General features: G+C 38.7%; 1 non-coding gene across 1 annotated transcript; it reads right to left on the bottom strand.

Moving 5' to 3' along the window:
- Positions 1-14,613: 14,613 nt before the first annotated feature.
- Positions 14,614-14,688, bottom strand: TRNAK-CUU (transfer RNA lysine (anticodon CUU)). Its single transcript has one exon. It is a non-coding gene; the product is annotated as a tRNA-Lys (tRNA).
- Positions 14,689-19,558: the final 4,870 nt, after the last annotated feature.

Below are 19,558 nucleotides of genomic sequence, written 5' to 3'. Positions count from 1 at the left end.
GTCTGAGTTAGCTGAGAAGTGGGGAATGATTTGCAGGGGCATTCATGGAGGGAATCCGTACTCTGGATTCATTCTCTCATCCTGGACATTAGCTCTACCTTTGGTAATGAGCTTTCTGGAAGCAAAATGAGGGTCTGGCACATAGCTTCCTTGTTAATAGAGATATTACTGTCTGACTCTTTCCAAATAGTAAATTACACTAAAAGGACATCCATTTCTAGTTATTTGCAGTCCCATTAGAGAAAAAAAAGGCCAAAAAAAATTTGCACTGTTCCAGGATCACAGAGGCAGGAGAAAAGCTAGCAATCATTTGGAAAATAAGACTCATAAGTTATCGTCTTCTTTCATTTACAATTTTTTTATTTTTCATTTTAATTAAACCACACCCTCTGATGTTGAGAACAAATGATAATTTGATTTGGGTTTTGATTTTTTCAAAGTGAGTCACGCTTGTCTTCCTTTTCCCAGGTGAACTTTTTAGAGTATTTAAAGTCCTCAAGAAAAGGGGCCCCTGGGGGGCTCAGTTGGTTGAGCATCTGACTCAATTTCAGCTCAGGTCTTGATCCCAGGGTGGTAAGTTAGAGCCTCACATTGGGGGAGACTCTAACTTAAAAAAAAGTCCTCTTAAAAAAAAGTCCTCAAGGGGAAAACAACACTAAAAAATTAGTCCAAAGCCTTGCATCTTCAGTTTTAATCAATTTATTTTTCAAATATTCATAACTATGAGGTTCTCCACATGCAATCAGCCCCTATCCAGATACACCAAAAACAAAGAAATATTGTCTTCCATAGAAGGTAAAATGGAAGGTTGCACAGGATAAGACATTTCACTAATGAATTATGATTTCTGCATAAGGCGAATCTACAAAATCACCACACATATATTACTTACATATTGGATTATCAATCACCGTGCACTTTTTTAAACTATGAAGAATGTTTTTTTGGGATAAGTAGAATAAATATAATGAGCCCAGGGATCTCCATTTTACATTCAAAATATTTGTAGGTGAACAGACGATATTAAAATATTTTAGACAACTTCAATACTAGAAAAATCATCCATAATCCCTGCAACTTATAAGTAATATTTTAATCTTTGTCTATTATCTTCAAAGACTTTTTATTCGTATGAGAAGTTTCTACATCATTGCAACCGTTAAGTAACTACTATTTTATAGTCACAATTTTTCATTTAGTATTCTGTGTTAAAACATACATGATTCCATGTTTCCGCTGTCTCCAAAATGATCATATTAATGGCTGTGTAACCTCCCAGTGAGTAAATGTATCTGACTTTATTCAGTCATTGTCCTATTGTGGTGAGTGGTAGGTAATGTGAGCTCTCAGGATGGTGTGTCCCTTTCTCCTGGGGGAAGGAGGAGAGGAGGGTGGGAAAGGAAAAATTGAACATAGTGAGAAAATTATTATATTACGACTTGAATTGACTTCCCCCTATTATAAACATAATATATGGTAATTACAGAAAACCTAGGAATCCCAGGGTATCTTAATAGGAAAATAAAAAGCACCTATAATGTGGCTGCTCAGTGGTCATCTGAACTCCAACAGCAAGAATGACCAAGTCCTGATTACTCAGTAGCACAGATATTTTTGAATATCACATAATATCACTCTTTCAGCTTTTTCCTCTTCTCAGCAAGTTTACACGTCACAGGAGGGGAAACCAATCTTGTCAGTTTTTGACATATTTCATTTGGACCCCAAACAGTGTTACCCAGCCTTATATCCTGGTGCTTTGAGTGGGGTTTGAATATTTCTAGAAATTACAACCACTCCTCAAGCATGAATGTTTGCTAACCATTGAGAGGAATTAACAGAGAAAATACAAAGCCATAAAAATTCTTGGGGGAGAGGGGCATTAATTCCAAAAGAAAAATGTTTTAAAAGTTTAAAACTACTGGATTTCTAGTTGGAATAGGAGTGCAACTGATGAATCGCTAAATTCTACCTCTGAAATCACTAATACACTATATGTTATTTAATTGAATTTAAATTCAAAAACCAAACAAAACTAAACAACAACAACAACAACACCAAAAGTGTGCAATTTTCCAGATGGACTCGGTGGCCAAAGGGGATAGCTCTGTCGTGGATGGTTGAGTTGTGGAATGAACCATATGGGTGAAACTTAGCCTTCAGCCTTTCAATGTACGCCTCCTCATAAGGGTAAGCAGAGATTTTGTAGGAACTGGTAGCATTTGGGGTAGAACAGGTCTTCATTATATGCGACTTTCCTGCTCACTGCTGGGCATTTGTCTTTGGCCTCTGTCCACTAAAGCTAGTAGTGTTCCTCATTCTAACAAACAATAATGCCCACTCTCCATTTCTACAAGTTCAACTTCTTCCGTTGAGGATTACAGCTTTGGTTTCTAAAGTATTAGACAAGATACATTTACCTTGATGGGAAGCTATAAATTGAACAACTTCTAATCTTTCCAGCAAATAGTCTCGTTTACAAATAGAATGGCAAAAGGCAAACCACAATCTGATCATGAACTAAATATCTAGCATGGTTGGGAAAACATGCAGAGCAAAAATCAGACAAGTCCATCACTGTATGAATGACCAGTGGAGATCTCATGCTCATTTTAGTTAGCACTAGAAAGTCCTTTACCTTAGAGTGAAATCTTGACTCTTACTAATGCTCCGTAGTTCAGAAAGCTCCTCCAGTTCTGTTACTGGTTTAATCCAGGCTACCTCCTTGTAAATTCAGAAATTTATTATCTGACTTTTACAGGTGAGGAAACTGAGGCTCAGAAATCCTAAATAACTTGCCCAAGGTGATACAGGTAGGAAGAGATAAAGCTGGGGCTCAGATTCTGAGGCTGTGCCTGATTTATCACATAATTCCTCACTATACTGGTTCTGGACTCCATATGGGAAATACGGAGACAGGGCAGTGGATCAGGCACCAAGATGAAAATAAAGACAACAAAATATGGCTAGGAGCATGGGGACTATTATGCCAAGAGAAGAAAAAGGTAGGGAGCAAATTCTCTAGGAGCATTAGTCATGAGAAATGAATGCCAAGTGAGTCTCTTCCATTTTGAGTGACGATGTACCCCAAAGCACTGAAATGGAACTATAAAAACATACAATCACGTTTGATATTCATAAAGTAGTTCTGGACAGGGAGGAGTGTTCAAGGCTGGATAAGGTACCAAAAAGAATCCTGGAACTTCCAAAGATGCCTTCCAGGCCGGAAAGATGGGTACAGCTCATGAGCATTCACATCCCGGAGGTGGGAGAGGTGCTTTTTGAAGGTTCTAGCATCTTCGAAAGAACTGCACCGTCTGGGAAGTGTGTCTCTTGCCCACTGGAATGTTGCTTCTCCCTCCAGCTTCCTAAGTCCCCAGACTTCCCTGGGGAGTTTAGCCTGGCCCTTTTATTTTATTTATTTATTTATTTATTTATTTATTTATTTATTTATTAAGACAGTTTTTGTGTGTATTTTTTTTATTGGTGTTCAATTTGCCATATATAGCATATCACCCAGTGCTCATCCCATCAAGTGCCCCCCTCAGTGCCCGTCACCCAGTCACCCCCACCCCCCGCCCACCTCCCCTTCCACCACCCCTTGTTCGTTTCCCAGAGTTAGTAGTCTCTCATGTTCTGTCACCCTCTCTGATATTCCCCACTCATTTTCTCTCCTTTTCCCTATAATCCCTTTCACTATTATTTATATTCCCCAAATGAATGAGACCATATAATGTTTGTCCTTCTCCGATTGACTTACTTCACTCAGCATAATACCCTCCAGTTCCATCCACGTTGAAGCAAATGGTGGGTATTTGTCGTTTCTAATGGCTGAGTAATATTCCATTGCATACATAGACCACATCTTTTTTATCCATTCATCTTTCCATGGACACTGAGGCTCCTCCCACAGTTTGGCTAGTGTGGACATTCCTGCTATAAATATCGGGGTGTAGGTGTCCTGCCATTTCACTGCATCTGTATCTTTGGGGTAAATCCCCAGCAGTGCAATTGCTGGATCATAGGGCAGCTCTATTTGTAACTCTTTGAGGAACCTCCACACAGTTTTCCAGAGGGGCTGTACCAGTTCACATTCCCACTAACAGTGCAAGAGGGTTCCCCTTTCTCCACATCCTCTCTAACATTTGTTGTTTCTTGTCTTGTTAATTTTCCCCATTCTCACTGGTGTGAGGTGGTATCTCATGGTAGTTTTGATTTGTATTTCCCTGATTAGCCTGGCCCTTTTAAATTTCATATGTTCTTATTGCAACTTTTGCTAAGTGGTTTCAATATCTTTGCATGAAGCTTTTCATGAGGTTCTTAAAATGTTCTTTGTAGTCATAAAACATTTCCAACATTCAAATGAAATGTAATATACCAGACACCCGTGCACTCCCCAGGATAAAAGAGAAAGAAATGTTAACATGTTATCATATGTGCTTCGATCAGTTTTTGTAAAGAAACAGAATGGCAGGGATCCCTGGGTGGCGCAGCGGTTTAGCGCCTGCATTTAGCCCAGGGCGCGATCCTGGAGACCCGGGATCGAATCCCACATCGGGCTCCCAGTGCATGGAGCCTGTTTCTCTCTCTGCCTCTCTCTCTCTCTCTCTCTGTATCTCTCATGAATAAATAAATAAAATCTTAAAAAAAAAAAAAGAAACAGAATGGCACAGATATCTTTCCTTTTCCCTCCACTGGGGTAACCACCAATTCAGAAAATCGGTGTGCATCATTCTCCTGCGTGTGCATGCATCTTCAGGAAAGAGCAGAGTTTGGCCAACTTTTTCTGCAAAGGGCCAGATAATAAATATTTTAGGTTTTTGCAGGTCTCTGTTGAATAGTCTCCCTTTTCTTTTTAAATGACTGTTCAAAACTGTAAAAATCATTCTCAGATCCTGGACACACCAGGACAGGCCAGAAACTGGATTTGGCCCTTGGGAGGCAGTTTTCCTATCCCTGGATATTTTTCCACCTTTGTGCGCTTTAACAATTTGTATGTCAATAGAATCATGCTGTTTGTATTCTTTAACAACTTATGTTTTTTCATTCAGTGTTATGTTTTTGAGCTGTATACAAGTGGACAGAAGTTGAGTTATCTCTTATATTTTAATGGACTATGCTGCATTCCATTGTATGAATAAAACACAGGGACGCCTGGGTGGCTCAGTGGTTTAGCACCTGCCTTCGGCCTAGGGTGTGATCCTGGAGTCCCGGGATCGAGTTCTGCATCAGGATCCCTGCGGAGAGCCTACTTCTCCTCCCTCTGCCTGTGTCTCTGCCTCTCTCTCTGCGTCTCTCACGAATAAATAAATAAAATATTTTTTTTTTAAAAAGCAGTTTTCGTTTTCATTCCACTACCAAAGAACAGATAGATTGTTTCCCACTTTTCTTCATGATAAACAATGCTGTGATTTTATTTTATTTTTTTTTTGATTTTATTTTATTGCCGTAAACTCCTGCATAGTATCCTGTGGTTAGGAATGAGGGCTTTGGAGTCAGTGCCTATGCTCAAATTCTGGTGTTATTAGCTTGCTATTATCAACTGACTCAAATTCCTTAACCTCCCTATGGCTGTAACTTCTCTATGGCTCAATTTTCCTTTTATGAAACAGAAATATTAACAGTAATTACCTCCTAGAGTCCTTCAGGTCACTAAATAACTATGGAAGCTCCTGGACAAGGTGTCTAGATGTTTTCATTCTCAAAACGATTATCATTTTAAAAATATCAATTGTACCTGTCAACTTCTGTCTTATATTTTTTTAAAAATTCATGCCTTCTCACCATTTTGCATGAACAATTTAGCAAGGTTTGTCTGTGCTCTTCTTTCTGACTCCTCCGGATCTGATTTGTCTCTTCGGTCTGGGTGTCTTAGCTGGTGGAGTATGTATGGGTCACCCAGGGCTTCTGCACCAGCTAGAGGTCAGCGAAGGAAATGGAAACCACGCTAGATCTGTTAAGCGCAAGTAAATCAGTCTAGAAAGGGAATTGAGTGCTTAGAAAAACTCTAGAAGGATTGGAGGTGCTTCTTGAAGTCTGAGCTTCTCAGAATGACTCCAACAACAGGGCAGAATTGGCCTACTTGGGGAGATACCACCTCCGCCACAGTCAAGAGCATGGAAAGAAGGGAGGCTGCCATTGCAAGTATGGTGTTCACTACTCTAGTTATGATAGTAAAAGCAAAAAGTCTTGTTCTAAAAAAGATTTCATTTATTTATTTTAGAGAGAGAGAGAGAGAGAGAGAGTGTGTGTGTGTGTGTGTGAGACAGAGAGAGGGACAGAGAGAGAGAGAGAGAGCAGGGGGAGCGGCAGTGGGAGAGGGAGAAGGAGAAAGAGGGGTAAAGAATCTCAAGCAGACTCTGTTCTGAGAACAGAGCCCAACACAGGGCTCGATCCCATGACCCCGAGATCATGACCTGAGCCGAAACCAGGAATCAACTGCTTAACTGACTGAGCCACCCAGGCACCTTAGAAAGTCTTTTTTCTTTCTTTTTTTTTTTAAGTTTTATTTAAGTAATGTCTACCCCCAACATGGGGCTTGAACTCCTGACTCCAAGATCTAGAGTCTCATGCTCTACTGACAGCCAGCCACACGCCCCAAGAGAACAGAAAGTCTTGATCGTGAAGCTTTTATTGCCATATCTGCTGTCTCTCGAACCCATGACCTTGGCGACTGGGCAGGAGAAGGCTGAATCTTGCCACTGCCACTCCAGTAGCTACTGATAGATACCCATGAAAGCAGAGACTAGATACTGGAGTACACTTTTCAGGAAAGACTCACATGTCTGCAACTGTGCTCGCAGTACCAGGAGGATGGTCCCCACATTTATTCTGCCTTCCAAATCTCATGTGAATGCATCAAACTGGCAGAACTGAATTTGTATATAGAATGCTAGTGACAAAGGAGTCTGAGAACAGACATCTTTTCCATTTGTGAAGTTGTGTTTATGGCCCAGAATGTGGTCTATCTTGGTGAATATTCCATGTGTGAGCTTGAGAAGAATGTGTATTCTGCTGTTATTGGATAAAGTAGTCTGTAGATGTCTGGTATCCCCAGGTAATTGATGGGGTCACTGAGTTCAGCTGTGTCCTTACTGATTTTCTGCCTGCTGGATCTGTCCACTTCTCAGAGAAGGCTGTTGAAGTTTCCAACTGCAGTTGTGAATTCAGCTATTTCTCTTTGCGATTCTGTTAGTTTTTGCCTCACATACTTTGTTGCTCTGCTGTTAGGCCACATACACATTAAGGATTATTATCTTCTTCAAAAATTGACCTTTTTTTCCCCAAATTTCCTCTTGTTTTTTTATAAATTTATTTTTTATTGGTGTTCAATTTGCCAACATATAGAATAACACCCAGTGCTCATCCCCTCAAGTGCCCCCCTCAGTACCCGTCACCCAGTCATCCCACCCCCTGCCCACTTCCCCTTAAAAATTGACCCTTTTATCATTATGTACTGCTTTTCTTTATCTGCTCTGCCTGAAATTAATATAGCTACTCCTGTTTCCTTTCTATTTTAAAAGACTTTATTTTTAAGTAATCTCTACACCCAGTGTGGGCCTTGGACACACGATCCCAAGATTAAGAGTTGTGTACTCTTCAGACTACGCCAGCCAGGCCCTCCCTCCCTTCCTTCCTTCCTTCTTTCCTTCCTTCCTTCCTTCCTTCCTTCCTTCCTTCCTTCCTTCCTTCCTCCCTCCTTCCCTCCCTCCCTCCCTCCCTCTCTCCCTTTCTTTCTTTCTTTCTTTCTTTCTTTCTTTCTTTCTTTCTTTCTTTCTGCTGTATGCCCAACATGGGGCTTGAACTCATAACCCTGAGATCAAGAGTCGCATGCTCTATCGACTGAGCTGGTTAGGTGCCCCATACTCCAGCTTTCTTTTGATTAGTGTTAGCATGGTATATTTTTGCCCCATCCATTTAGTTTTAATCTCTGTGTTTGTAGAAAGTAGGTTTCTTGTAGAGAACATATAGCTGGGTAGTGTTTTTTGATTCACTCTGACAATCGCGGTCTTTTAACCAGTGCCTTTAGACCAATAATCTTCAAAGTGGCTATTAATACATTTGGATTAATTGCTACCATATTTGTTATGGTCTTCCACTTGTTGCCCTTGTTATTTGTTCCTATTTTCATCTCCCACTCTTTTTCTGCGTTTTGTGGTTTTTAACTGAGCATTTTATATGATTCCATTTTCTCTCCTTTCTTGGCTTAACAGTCATAGTTTTTTGACTTTTTTATTGGTTGCCCTGGAGTTTGTAGTATACATTTACAACGAATCCAAGTCCATTTTCAAATAATACTATACTACTTCACAGGTGGGGGGGGTGCCTTATGATAATAAATGAATCCTGGGGCATCTGGGTGGTTCAGTTGAGTAAGCATCTGCCTTTGGCTCAGGTCATGATCCCAGGGTCCTGAGATCGAGCCTTGTATTGGAATCCCTGCTTCACGTGGAGCCTGCTTCTTTCTCTCGATCTGCATGCCACTCCCCCTGCTTGTGCTCTCCCTCTGTCAAATAAAAAATAAAATCTTAAAAAAATTAACAAATGAATCCTAATTCCTTTATCCTTCATCTTATATATGTGTAAGATATATACATAAGCATAAGTAATTGAATACATTGTTGCTATTATTATTTTGAACGGTTATCTCTTAATCAATTGGGAATAAGAAAAATAAAACTTTTGGGGCACCTGGGTGGCTTAGAGGCTGAGTGTCTGCCTTTGGCTCAGGCCATGGTCCTGGGGTCCTGGGATCAAGCCCTGCATTGGGATCCCCACAGGAAACCTGCTTATCCCTCTGCCTATGTTCCTGCTTCCTTCTGTGTGTCTCTCATAAGTAAATGGATAAAATCTTAAAAACAAAAAGAAAAAAATAAAACTTTTGAGGCACCTGGGTGGCTCAGTCTGTTAAGCATCTGCCTTCAGCTCAGGTCATGATCCCAGGGTCCTAAGATCCAGCTCTGCATCAGGCTCCCTGCTCAGTGGGGGGTCTGCTTCTCCCTTTCCCTGTGCCTGCCACTCCTGCTTGTGCTCCCTCTCTTTCTCGGTCTCAAATAAATAAAAGATTTTTTAAAAAGAAAAAAGAAAACTTTTTATTTTACTTTTACTTACTCCTTCTTCCACATTTTTCCTCTTTATGGAGATCTAAGTTTCCTGCCTGTATTATTTTCCTTATCTTTAAAGAACTTCTTTTAACATTACTTGCAAGGCAAATGTGCTGGCAACAAATTTCCTCAATTTTTGTTTGGTATAAGAAAGTCTGTCTTTCTCCTTCAATTTTGGAGGATAATTTTGCAGAGCACAGAATTCTAGGTTGGTGATTTTTTTTCTCTCAATACTTTAAACATTTCACTTCACTCTCTTCTTGCTTGCATGGTTTCTGAGGAGAAGACAGATGTAATTCTTACGTTTGTTTCTCTATAGATGAATTTTTTTTTCTGACACCTTTCAAGAAGTTTTCTTTATCTTTGACTTTGTATCATTTGGAAATAATATGCCCAAGTGTAGTTTTTTTGTTTTTGTTTTTGGCATTTATCCTACTTGTTATTCTCTGAGCTTCCTGGCTCTGTGATGTGGTGTCTGATATTAATTTGGGAGAATTTCTCAATCGTCATTGTTTGTAATTTCTCTGTTTCTTTGTTTCTTTCTTCCCCTTCTGATATTCCCATTACACATATGTTATGGCTTTTGTACTTGTCCCACAGTCCTTGGATATTCTGTTCTGGTTTCTTTTTTCAACCTTTGTTCTGTTTGCTTTAGGAGATTCTACTGAGACCCTCAACTCAGAGATTCTTTCCTTAACTGGATCCAGTCTACTAATAAGGCTCATCATTTCTGTTAGTGTATTGATCTCTAGAGTTCTTTTTGTTTTTTTCTTAGTATTTTGACCTCTCTGCTTGCATTTTCTTTGTGTTCTTGCATGCTGTCTATTTTATGCTCTAGAGCCATTGGCATATTATCATTGTTGTGTTAAATTCTGGTCTGATAATTCCAACATCCCTGCCATGTCTGGTTCTTGTGCTTGCTTTGTCTCATCAAATTGTGGGGTTTTTGCCCTTTGGTATGCCTTGTCATTTCTTCTTGATAGCCAGACATGATATACTGGCTAAAAGGAATTGCTATAAATACACCTTTAATAATGTAGTGATGAGGTGTGGGGGGAGAAGAACCAATCTATTGTCCTGTGATTAGATTTCAGTCTTTTAGAGACCATGTGCCTCTTGACTGTGAATTTCACCAGAGATTCTTGATTTCTTTGTTCCTGTTAGGCAGAATGGAATGGCAAAAGAGGGCTAGAATTCAGTATATCCCTTCTCCCATCTGGAAGGCTATAGCAACCTGCATATTTCCCTTCCCCCAGATCAATTAGGCTCTGATAATACCCCAGCAGATTAGTCTCTATTTAACTAGTTTCTCTGTTACTTTGGTGTATCTCAAAATGTAGAAAGTATGGGGGGATTTCCCTCTGATGTTTACTATGAGAACATTGTCCAACTTCTGGAGGTAAATCTCACAAAATTGTATTGGACCCTTGCCATGACTGGGTCCCTGTGGATTTTTTTAAAAAGATTTTATTTATTTATTCATGAGAGACACACAGAGAGAGGCAGAGACATAGGCAGAAGGAGAAGCAGGCTCCCTGCAGGGAGCCGGATGTGGGACTCAATTCCAGGACCCTGGAATCATGCCTGAGCAGATGGCAGAAGCTCAACCACTGAACCACCCAGGTGCTCCCCCCGCCCCGCCCCCAAGGATTTTTAATTCTGAGAGTTGTCCATACTAAGCCTGCAGTAATCCATTACCTACCCTTCAGGTTTTCCTACCCCAGCATTGATTCCTACGATGGCTTATGCTTTTATGCTTCTCCACTCCAGTAAGTCATGATTCCCTGTGTTCACCTGCTGATCTCTTTGATCTTGAGGACAGCAATATCCGAGAAGTCCTCTTCTCCTTTTCCATCCTGGAAGTATTGATTTTTCAGTTTGTCCAGCTTTTTACTTGTTGGGTTGGAGTGACAACTTCCAAACTCTTTGCATGCCTCTTCATTTTACACCATTTCATCTTACAGAAGGTTTCATAGGAATCCTTTATTTTGGGCAGTGGCAGGAGACCTGTGTATGTATTTAATGGATTCTTATTCAGCAATAAGAAGTTATGAAATACTGATTTGTACTGCAACATGGATGATCTGTGAAAACATTATATTAAGTGAAAGAATCCAGTCAGAAAAAGCCACATATTGTATGATTCTATTTATAAGAATTGCCCCGGATAGGCAAATCTACAGAGACAGAAAACAGATTGGTGCTGGCCTATTGTTGGGGGAGCTTGGAAAGAAATGGGGAGTGACTGCTCATAGTACTATGTTTCATTTTAGAGTGATGACTATGTTCTAGAATTGATTATGATTATATAACTTTGTGAATATACAAAAAATGGATTATAAACTTTAAATGTGTGAATTGTATGATACCTGTGCTATATCTCAATGAAGCTGTTTCAGAAAATGCAAATTATAAATGAAGGGTGACTTTGGGGGTTACCTTGTGACCAGTATTTCACGCTGTGGTGAAATCACACTGCTGGTGCAATTTGGTCAACTGCATGGCCTCCAAATTAGTTTGGGCATATAAAAGAGTTAGAGATATACTGAATTTAGAGGCCACTCCAGAATTTCTGTGTAGAAGAGACTCCAGGAAGGGATCTTGTTGGAAGGAGCTAGGATATTCATTTTGAGGCTATGATTACACAACATGCTGAGTTGTTTTTTTTTTTTTTTTTTTTTTTTTTTTTTGTAGATCCTGTGTTGCCTTGTGGTGGCACTGAGCGGAGGCTGGCTTTCAGAGATTATAGGACAGGGATTACGGTTCTCTCTACCCCAGCTGCTATTTGGCTTCACTATCACCTGACCTCTAAACTGGGAGTCAGAATGTAAGCATTGTCATGGTAGAGACTGTCTTATTAGTTCACCACCATCTTTCTTGTGTTTGCCACATAATAGATTCACAATAAATGCTTGTTGAGTGAATGAATGATGCTATTACTTCTTAGAAGTGATATGAAAAGGACAATGAAGTTGTGGAGGCTCCAATAAATAGCTCATCCTGTTTTTGAAAAAAATCTAGGAAAAAGATGAAGTGCCAGATAGGCTATAATTTTATTTTTATTGCTGTTAATGGTTAAATTAGAGAACAAGACTTAAAGGCTATAATTTTATTTTTATTGCTGTTAATGGTTAAATTAGAGAACAAGACTTATATCTGAAGGCATGAAGAATGATGAGTGCTGAACCTCAGAGCTACATATACTTAAGGTGCTAGACTGTTGCAGTAATGGCCCCAATTTATTCATAGCTCTCTGGCCAGCCCCCTCCCACACTTATTCTGGGTTCAGCCCTGTAACTTTCTTCAGCTAATGGAACATTAGAAAATACAACACAAGCAAGTGTTTGGAAAAATTCTTGTACATTGAAGCTTTCTTTGTTTTACTGCTGGGAAACCTTCCATCAATAGGAGAGCAATCATGTGCTAAGCTCCCAAAGGGTGAAAGGTCATGTGGGCAGAGGCTGCAGCTATAGTTATATCAGCTGTCCCAGGTGAGACCTCAGAATATGAGTAAGGCTGTATTAGGTCACCTAACTCCAGTTGAGCCAACCTATATCAGAAGATCCTGTCAAGCTAACCAATAGGAACATGAGGAATAATGTTTGCTGTTTTAAGCTACTGTTGTGGATTGAGTTATGTCCCCAAAAAAGCTATACTGAAGTCCTAACCCCTGGTACTTGTGAATGTGACCTTTTTTGAAAATAGAATGTTGCAAATATGATTAAAATGTAAGTTACAATGAGGTCATACTGGAGTAAGGGGACCCTTCATCCAATATGACTGGTGTCCTTATAAGAAGAGGAGAAGAGGAGGAGAAACACTGAGACGGACACACAGGGAGAATGCTATGTGCCTATGGAGACAGAGGTTGGAGTGATAATTCCACAAGCCAATGAATGCCCAGGATTCCTGGCAATCACCAAAAGCTAAGAGAAAGGCATATGACAAACTCATTCCTAGAGCCTTCAGAGGGAGTGTGACCTTGCTGACACCTTGATTTCAGACTTCTAACCTCCAGAACTGCAAAAGAATATAGTTATGTTGTTTTAAGCCACCCAATTTGTGGTACTGTGTTACAGCAGCCCCAGGAAACTAATACAGCCATTACATTTGGGATTGTTTTTTTTTTAAGATTTTATTTATTTATACATGACACACACACACACACACACACACACAGGCAGAGACAAAGGCAGAGGGAGAAGCAGGTTCCATGCAGGGAGCCTGACGTGGGACTCGATCCTGGGTCTCCAGGATCACGCCCTGGGTTGAAGGCAGGCACTAAACCGCTGAGCCACCGGGGCTGCCCGGATTGGTTTGTTAAACGGTAAAAGCTAACTGATATACTTATCTTCTCATTCATGTGGCAACGGACCAGGGTCAATATGCCTGCCAAGAGAAAATTTACAGTATGAAACAGCACTCTATTAGAGCATTGGCTCTAAAAGGAGAAAGAAGAAGGACCTAGGCCTCACATACCTAGTTTATTCTCCCCAGATTCATTAAACAGATAAGTCACCCCAACTACCTTGTAGTTTGGTCTGTGAAAAGGTGGAAAGAATCTAGGAATGTCAAACTAATTGAATTCCCTCCTATGGAAGAAAGCAATCAGGAATTGAGAAGAAGCATCTTATTTATTAGATGTCATATACTGAATAGATTAAAAAAACGGAACTATTACTACTAAGACTTATAGAGAAAAACTGAAACTCATCCAGGAAAATTGTGATCATGGGTGAGCATCACACTTGCAGCTTAATGTAATGTTCTTTTCCAAATGGCTGCAATGTTTTACTTTCCCATCGGCCAAGTATGGATATGCCAAATCCTAGGTCATAAAGATTTACCCCATGTTTTTTTTCCAAGAGTTTTATCTCTTACATTTTGCTTGTTGACCAATTTGAATTAATTTTTGTATATGGTATAAGGTAAGGGTCCAACTTGATTCCTTTTTCTTTTTTTTTAATAAAATAATTTTTATTGGTGTTCAATTTACCAACATACAGAATAACACCCAGTGCTCATCCCGTCAAGTGTCCCCCTCAGTGCCCGTCACCCACTCACCCCCACCCCCCGCCCTCCTCCCCTCCCACCACCCCTAGTTCCTTTCCCAGAGTTAGGAGTCTTTATGTTCTGTCTCCCTTTCTGATATTTCCCACACATTTCTTCTCCCTTCCCTTATATTCCCTTTCACTATTATTTATATTCCCCAAATGAATGAGAACAGACACTGTTTGTCCTTCTCCGATTGACTTATTTCACTCAGCATAATACCCTCCAGTTCCATCCACATTGAAGCAAATGGTGGGTATCTGTCATTTCTAATGGCTGAGTAATATTCCATTGTATACATAAACCACATCTTCTTTATCCATTCATCTTTCAATGGACACCGAGGCTCCTTCCACAGTTTGGCTATTGTGGACATTGCTGCTATAAACATCAGGGTGCAGGTGTCCCGGCGTTTCATTGCATCTGTGATTCCTTTTTCTTAAAAGTAAACCCTACTTACCTCCAGTGTGGGGCTCGAACCCACGACCCTGAGATCAAGAGTCACATGCTCTACCAACTGAGCCAGCCAGGCATCCCCAACTTGTTTCTTTTGTATTCAACATCCAAAGGAAAATATATATAGTACATCACTTAGGATCTAATAGAACGGTGAAGTATATAAACATAAATAAATATATACTATTTAGTATAATTCCTGGATATGTTTTAAAATACCCAAGGGCACATCACATTCTCTGTAGAATTCACCTGTTGTCATAAATTCCCAAATAAATTGTTGCTATTGTAAATGACTTGCAAGTATGTGCATCTTAACCAGCCATTTATTCAAAATTTTAATGAGAAACAATATCATTCTATAATCTTTGTGCAAATTGGAAATGACTTTGCCATCTTGATGGATCACAATGTATGGTTGTCTGAATTCAGTAGCTTGCTTGAGGATGATCTTCTAAATCCTACAATTAAGTGTTTTATTTACCTTAGGTCATAGGTCACATCCCCTTTATTTACTAGTAGCAGTTCTGCATGGGAAGTTCCCAGTCAGAGGGACTGTGTGGGTAGAAGACCAAGGAATTCGTGGAGACCGATGAGGGTCATCATTCATCCAATGACCTTTCTTGGGTATTTACTACATTGAAGGCACTGTGCTAGATGCTAAGATACACAAAGGCAGTGGGAAGTTGTTTTTATTTTCAAGGGGCTGGCAGACCAGTTCAGGGTATAAAACATGTTTATAAATTACCATAGCACTAAGATAAAAGTAGTTAAGCGATGTAGGAGAGTTACAAAAAAATTGAAACCAGCCACATATCCTCCAGTAAGTAGAGTAACCATATATTCTGGTTCTCCCTGGAAAAATCAAATTAACACCTGTTTCCCCTATATGATAGTGTTCCCTTTCTCTCTAGAAAGTGTCACGGTCTGTATGATAAAATATGTGGTCACTCATAAAAATAGGTGAACCATCAGAGAATTAGGGTGCTGAACAGCCATATTATGGTTTCCTGGTAAAAGAAATAAAGGAGTGATAAAAGGCAATTGCATATAAAAATCTGTTGCATTTCTATACACTAACAGTGAATAATCTGAAAAAGAAATTTTAAAAAAATTCCATTAATAATCGTATCAAAAAGAATAAATCCCTGAGGAATAAATTTAACCAAAGAAAACTACAAAACATTGCTGAAAATAATGAAAGCAAACCTAAGAAATGGAAAAACTTCCTGTGTTTATGAATTGGAAGACTAAGGATCAGGATGACAGTGCTACCCATAGTGATCTACAGATTGACTCTAATCCCTAATCAAAGTTTCAACAATTTTTTTGCAGGAAGAGAAAAATCCATCCTAAAATTCATATGGAATTTCAAGGGATTCTGAATAGCCAAAACAATCTTGAAAAAGAAGAGCAAATATAGAGGACTAGCACTTCCTGATTTCAAAGCTTACTACAAAGCAGCAGTAAACAAAACAGTGTGGAACTGGCATAGGGACAGATATACAAAGCAGTGGAATAGAATAGAGCCCAGAAATAAGCTCTTACCTATATGATCAATAGAATTTGATAGGGTTGCTAAGGCCATTCAATGGGGGAAAGGACAGTCTTTTCAGCAAATGGTGCTGGTAAAACTGGAGTAAGTTTGGAACTTTAACTCACATCATATACAAAAATTAACTCAAAATAGATCAAAGGGGGCACCTGGGTGGCTTAGTTGGTTAAATGTCTATCTTTGGCTCACGTCATGATTCCAGGGTTCTGGGATTGAGTCCCACGTTGGGGTCCCTGCTCAATGAGTAGCCTGCTTTTCCTTCTCCCTCTGCCGCTCCCCCTGCTTGTGCTCTCTTGCTTGCTCGCTCTCAAATAAATAAATAACATCTTTTAAAAATGGATCAAAGACCTAGATGTAAGCGGTGAAACTATAAACATTTAGAAGAAAACATAGAGGTAATTCTTCATGTACTTAGATTTGGCAATGGAGTTTTAGATATGACAACAAAAGTGCAAGCAGCAGAAGAAAAATTAGATAAATTGAACTTCATCAAAATCAAGCACTTTTGTTCATTAGAGAATGCTATCAACACAGTGAATAGACAACCCACAAAATGGGAGAAAACATTTGCAAGTCATATATATATTATGTGTATAATGTATATATGATTACATGATGATATATATATGATTAATGTCCACAATATGTAAAGAACTGCCTCAATTCAACAACAGGAACTGAACAACCCAATTAAAAAATGGTCAAAGGATCTGAATAGACAGTCCCCCAATGAAGATATACAAATGGCCAATAAACACATGCAGAGATGTTTAATATCATTAGTCACTAAGGAAATGTAAGGCAATACAACAATGGATACTACTTCCCATCCATTAGGATGGCTATTATTAAAATAATGGAAAATATCACGTGTTGGAGAGGTTATGGAGAAATTAGAACTTCTGTGTATTGCTATGGAAAACAGTTTGGCAGTTCCTCAGAAAGGTAAACATAGCAATTCTACTCCTAGGTCTATATCCAAAAGAATTGAAAGCAAGGAGTGAAATAAGTCAGTTGGAGAAGGACAAACATTACATGGTCTCATTCATTTGGGGAATATAAAAAATAGTGAAAGGGAATAAAGGGAAAAGGAGAAAAATGAGTGGGAAATATCAGAGAGGGAGACAGCACATGAGAGACTCCTAACTCTGGGAAACGAACTAGGGGTGGGGGAAGAGGAGGTGGGCAGGGGGTGAGGGTGACTGGGTGACAGGCACTGAGGGGGGCACTTGATGGGATGAGCATGGGGTGTTATTCTATATGTTGGCAAATTGAACTCCAATAAAAAATAAATTTATATAATTTATTATTTATTTATTATATTTATAATATTTATAAATATATTTATATTTATAAATAATTTATTATTTATTATTATTATTTATATAATTTATTATTATTTATTATAATAAATTTATATAATTATATAAAATATATATATGAAATATATATATTTCAATTCTTATATATATATATATATATAAGAATTGAAAGCAGGTACTCAGATACTTGTACATCAATGTTCATAGCACTATTATTCATATTAGCCAAGAGGTGGAAGCAATCCATGTCCATCAATAGATAAATGGATATAGCCTGAGTGACAATAGTTGAAAGTGGCAGATTTGCTGCTAAATTTGCTCATTGTTATCTCTTAAACTAGCTAGTGAAATCCTGAATTGAGCTCACAGCAGAGGTTCCAGAAATATACATTGGTTGATTGCAAAATTAAATTAAACCAATTTGAGATGATCTGTTGCTTTGTGTCTTGTTTTCCTCTTCTCCTTATAATCAGTGTGTTGATAATTAAGAAATTATTGTCAAAGTTAAAATTTCTGTCCAATCTCCATTTAATTGAGAAATATGTTTCCTCAACTTGATCTCAATCATTTGTATTGAGTTATCTCTTAAGAGCTCATTTCTGTTGATTCCTGGGCAGGTCAAGCCTAATGTATTTACAGCTTCAAATTGAGGAGGTATTTTATTTAAGTTGTATACTTTCTGGAGGATCTGGTGCAATTTATAGACTTACACAAAAGCAAAATAAGAGAATTATGATTTAAACTGGATATATATGTCTTACAGAAATTAGAGTAGATGCTAACAGGTAAGTGAATTGAGCTGTTTCTAAGCAGCAAAGGCAAAAAGGAGAAGAGACTGGGTTCTACCATTTTTCTTTACCTGAGAAGAGTCATTTTATAAATTTATGGGCACACACAGGTTGTTGTTTTTTTTTTTTTTCCTGAGATTAAGCTCAAGGGAATTTACTTGGCCAGATCTTTTATAAACCACTTGGAATAACAACAATATTTTCAATGAGAGTTTTGTAGAAGATACAGCTACCCTATTTAAATAAATGGTTTTTCTGTCAACTACAGGATTGAAAGTTCAATTGTTCAATCGTACAACCGTGTAGACATTTCTCAAAAAGATTCTAATACTATCTAGATATTTTTTCCTTCTAGTGGTTAAACTTTATAAAGGCTGAAGATTAATAATGATTATACTAAGCCAGTTGACTAAAGGTGCTGGGGAGGGGGAGTGGTCAATTCAGAATTGAGCACCTGCCAGGAAGCACAACTTTTGTGTTTGATTAGTTCCAGAGCGGCACTCATGACATTCCAAATGTGATGGAAATAGAATCATTCTTCTTCTTCTTCTTTTTTTTTTTTTTTTTTTTTTTTTTTTTTAGAGTCATTTTTCTATTGGGAAAATTTCACATCAGCCTTGTGGTCCCACTTGGTGAGAAGACAACCCATTTCCAATTTACACAGTGAGTTGGGCAACAACAGCATTTACAAGTAGAGGCAGGAGTGTTTATAGGAAGGAGCTTTGGATCTTCTTAAACATTCCATATACCATTGATTGGTTGAGATCCTAATATACTGTGTCCAATAGCTGGAAAGTCTTGGAGGTTTATTGAGTACTTTTCAATGATACACTAACATGTAGGATTTATGGATTACAACTTGTAAATCTAGTCTTCTCAAAAATGTTTGTGCAAAAATGCATATTTCTTCTAGTCTAAAATGTGACCTTGAGGGGCGCCTGGGCATCTCAGTTAAGCATCTGCCTTTGGCTCAGATCATGTTCCTGGGGTCCTGAAATCAAGCCCCATGTCGGGCTCCCTGCTCAGTGAGGTGTCTGCTTCTCCCTCTCCCTCTCTTCCTCACTTGTGCTTGCTCTCTCTCTCTCAAATAAATCCATAAGTAAAAATCTTGAAAAAAAATGTGACCTTGAGAGAGATTACGGGAAGTTTTGACATGTGTGTGTATGTGTATATATACACATATATTACATGATAATACATTATATAACTGTGTATTTTATTTATATTATATAACTTTATAATATATTATATGTTAATATGTATTTTTTTCAGATTTTATGT

Source organism: Canis lupus, chromosome X (assembly GCF_048164855.1).
Source record: "Canis lupus baileyi chromosome X, mCanLup2.hap1, whole genome shotgun sequence".
NCBI classification, from domain to species: Eukaryota; Metazoa; Chordata; class Mammalia; order Carnivora; family Canidae; genus Canis; species Canis lupus.
This window is presented reverse-complemented; position numbering and strand designations above follow the sequence as displayed.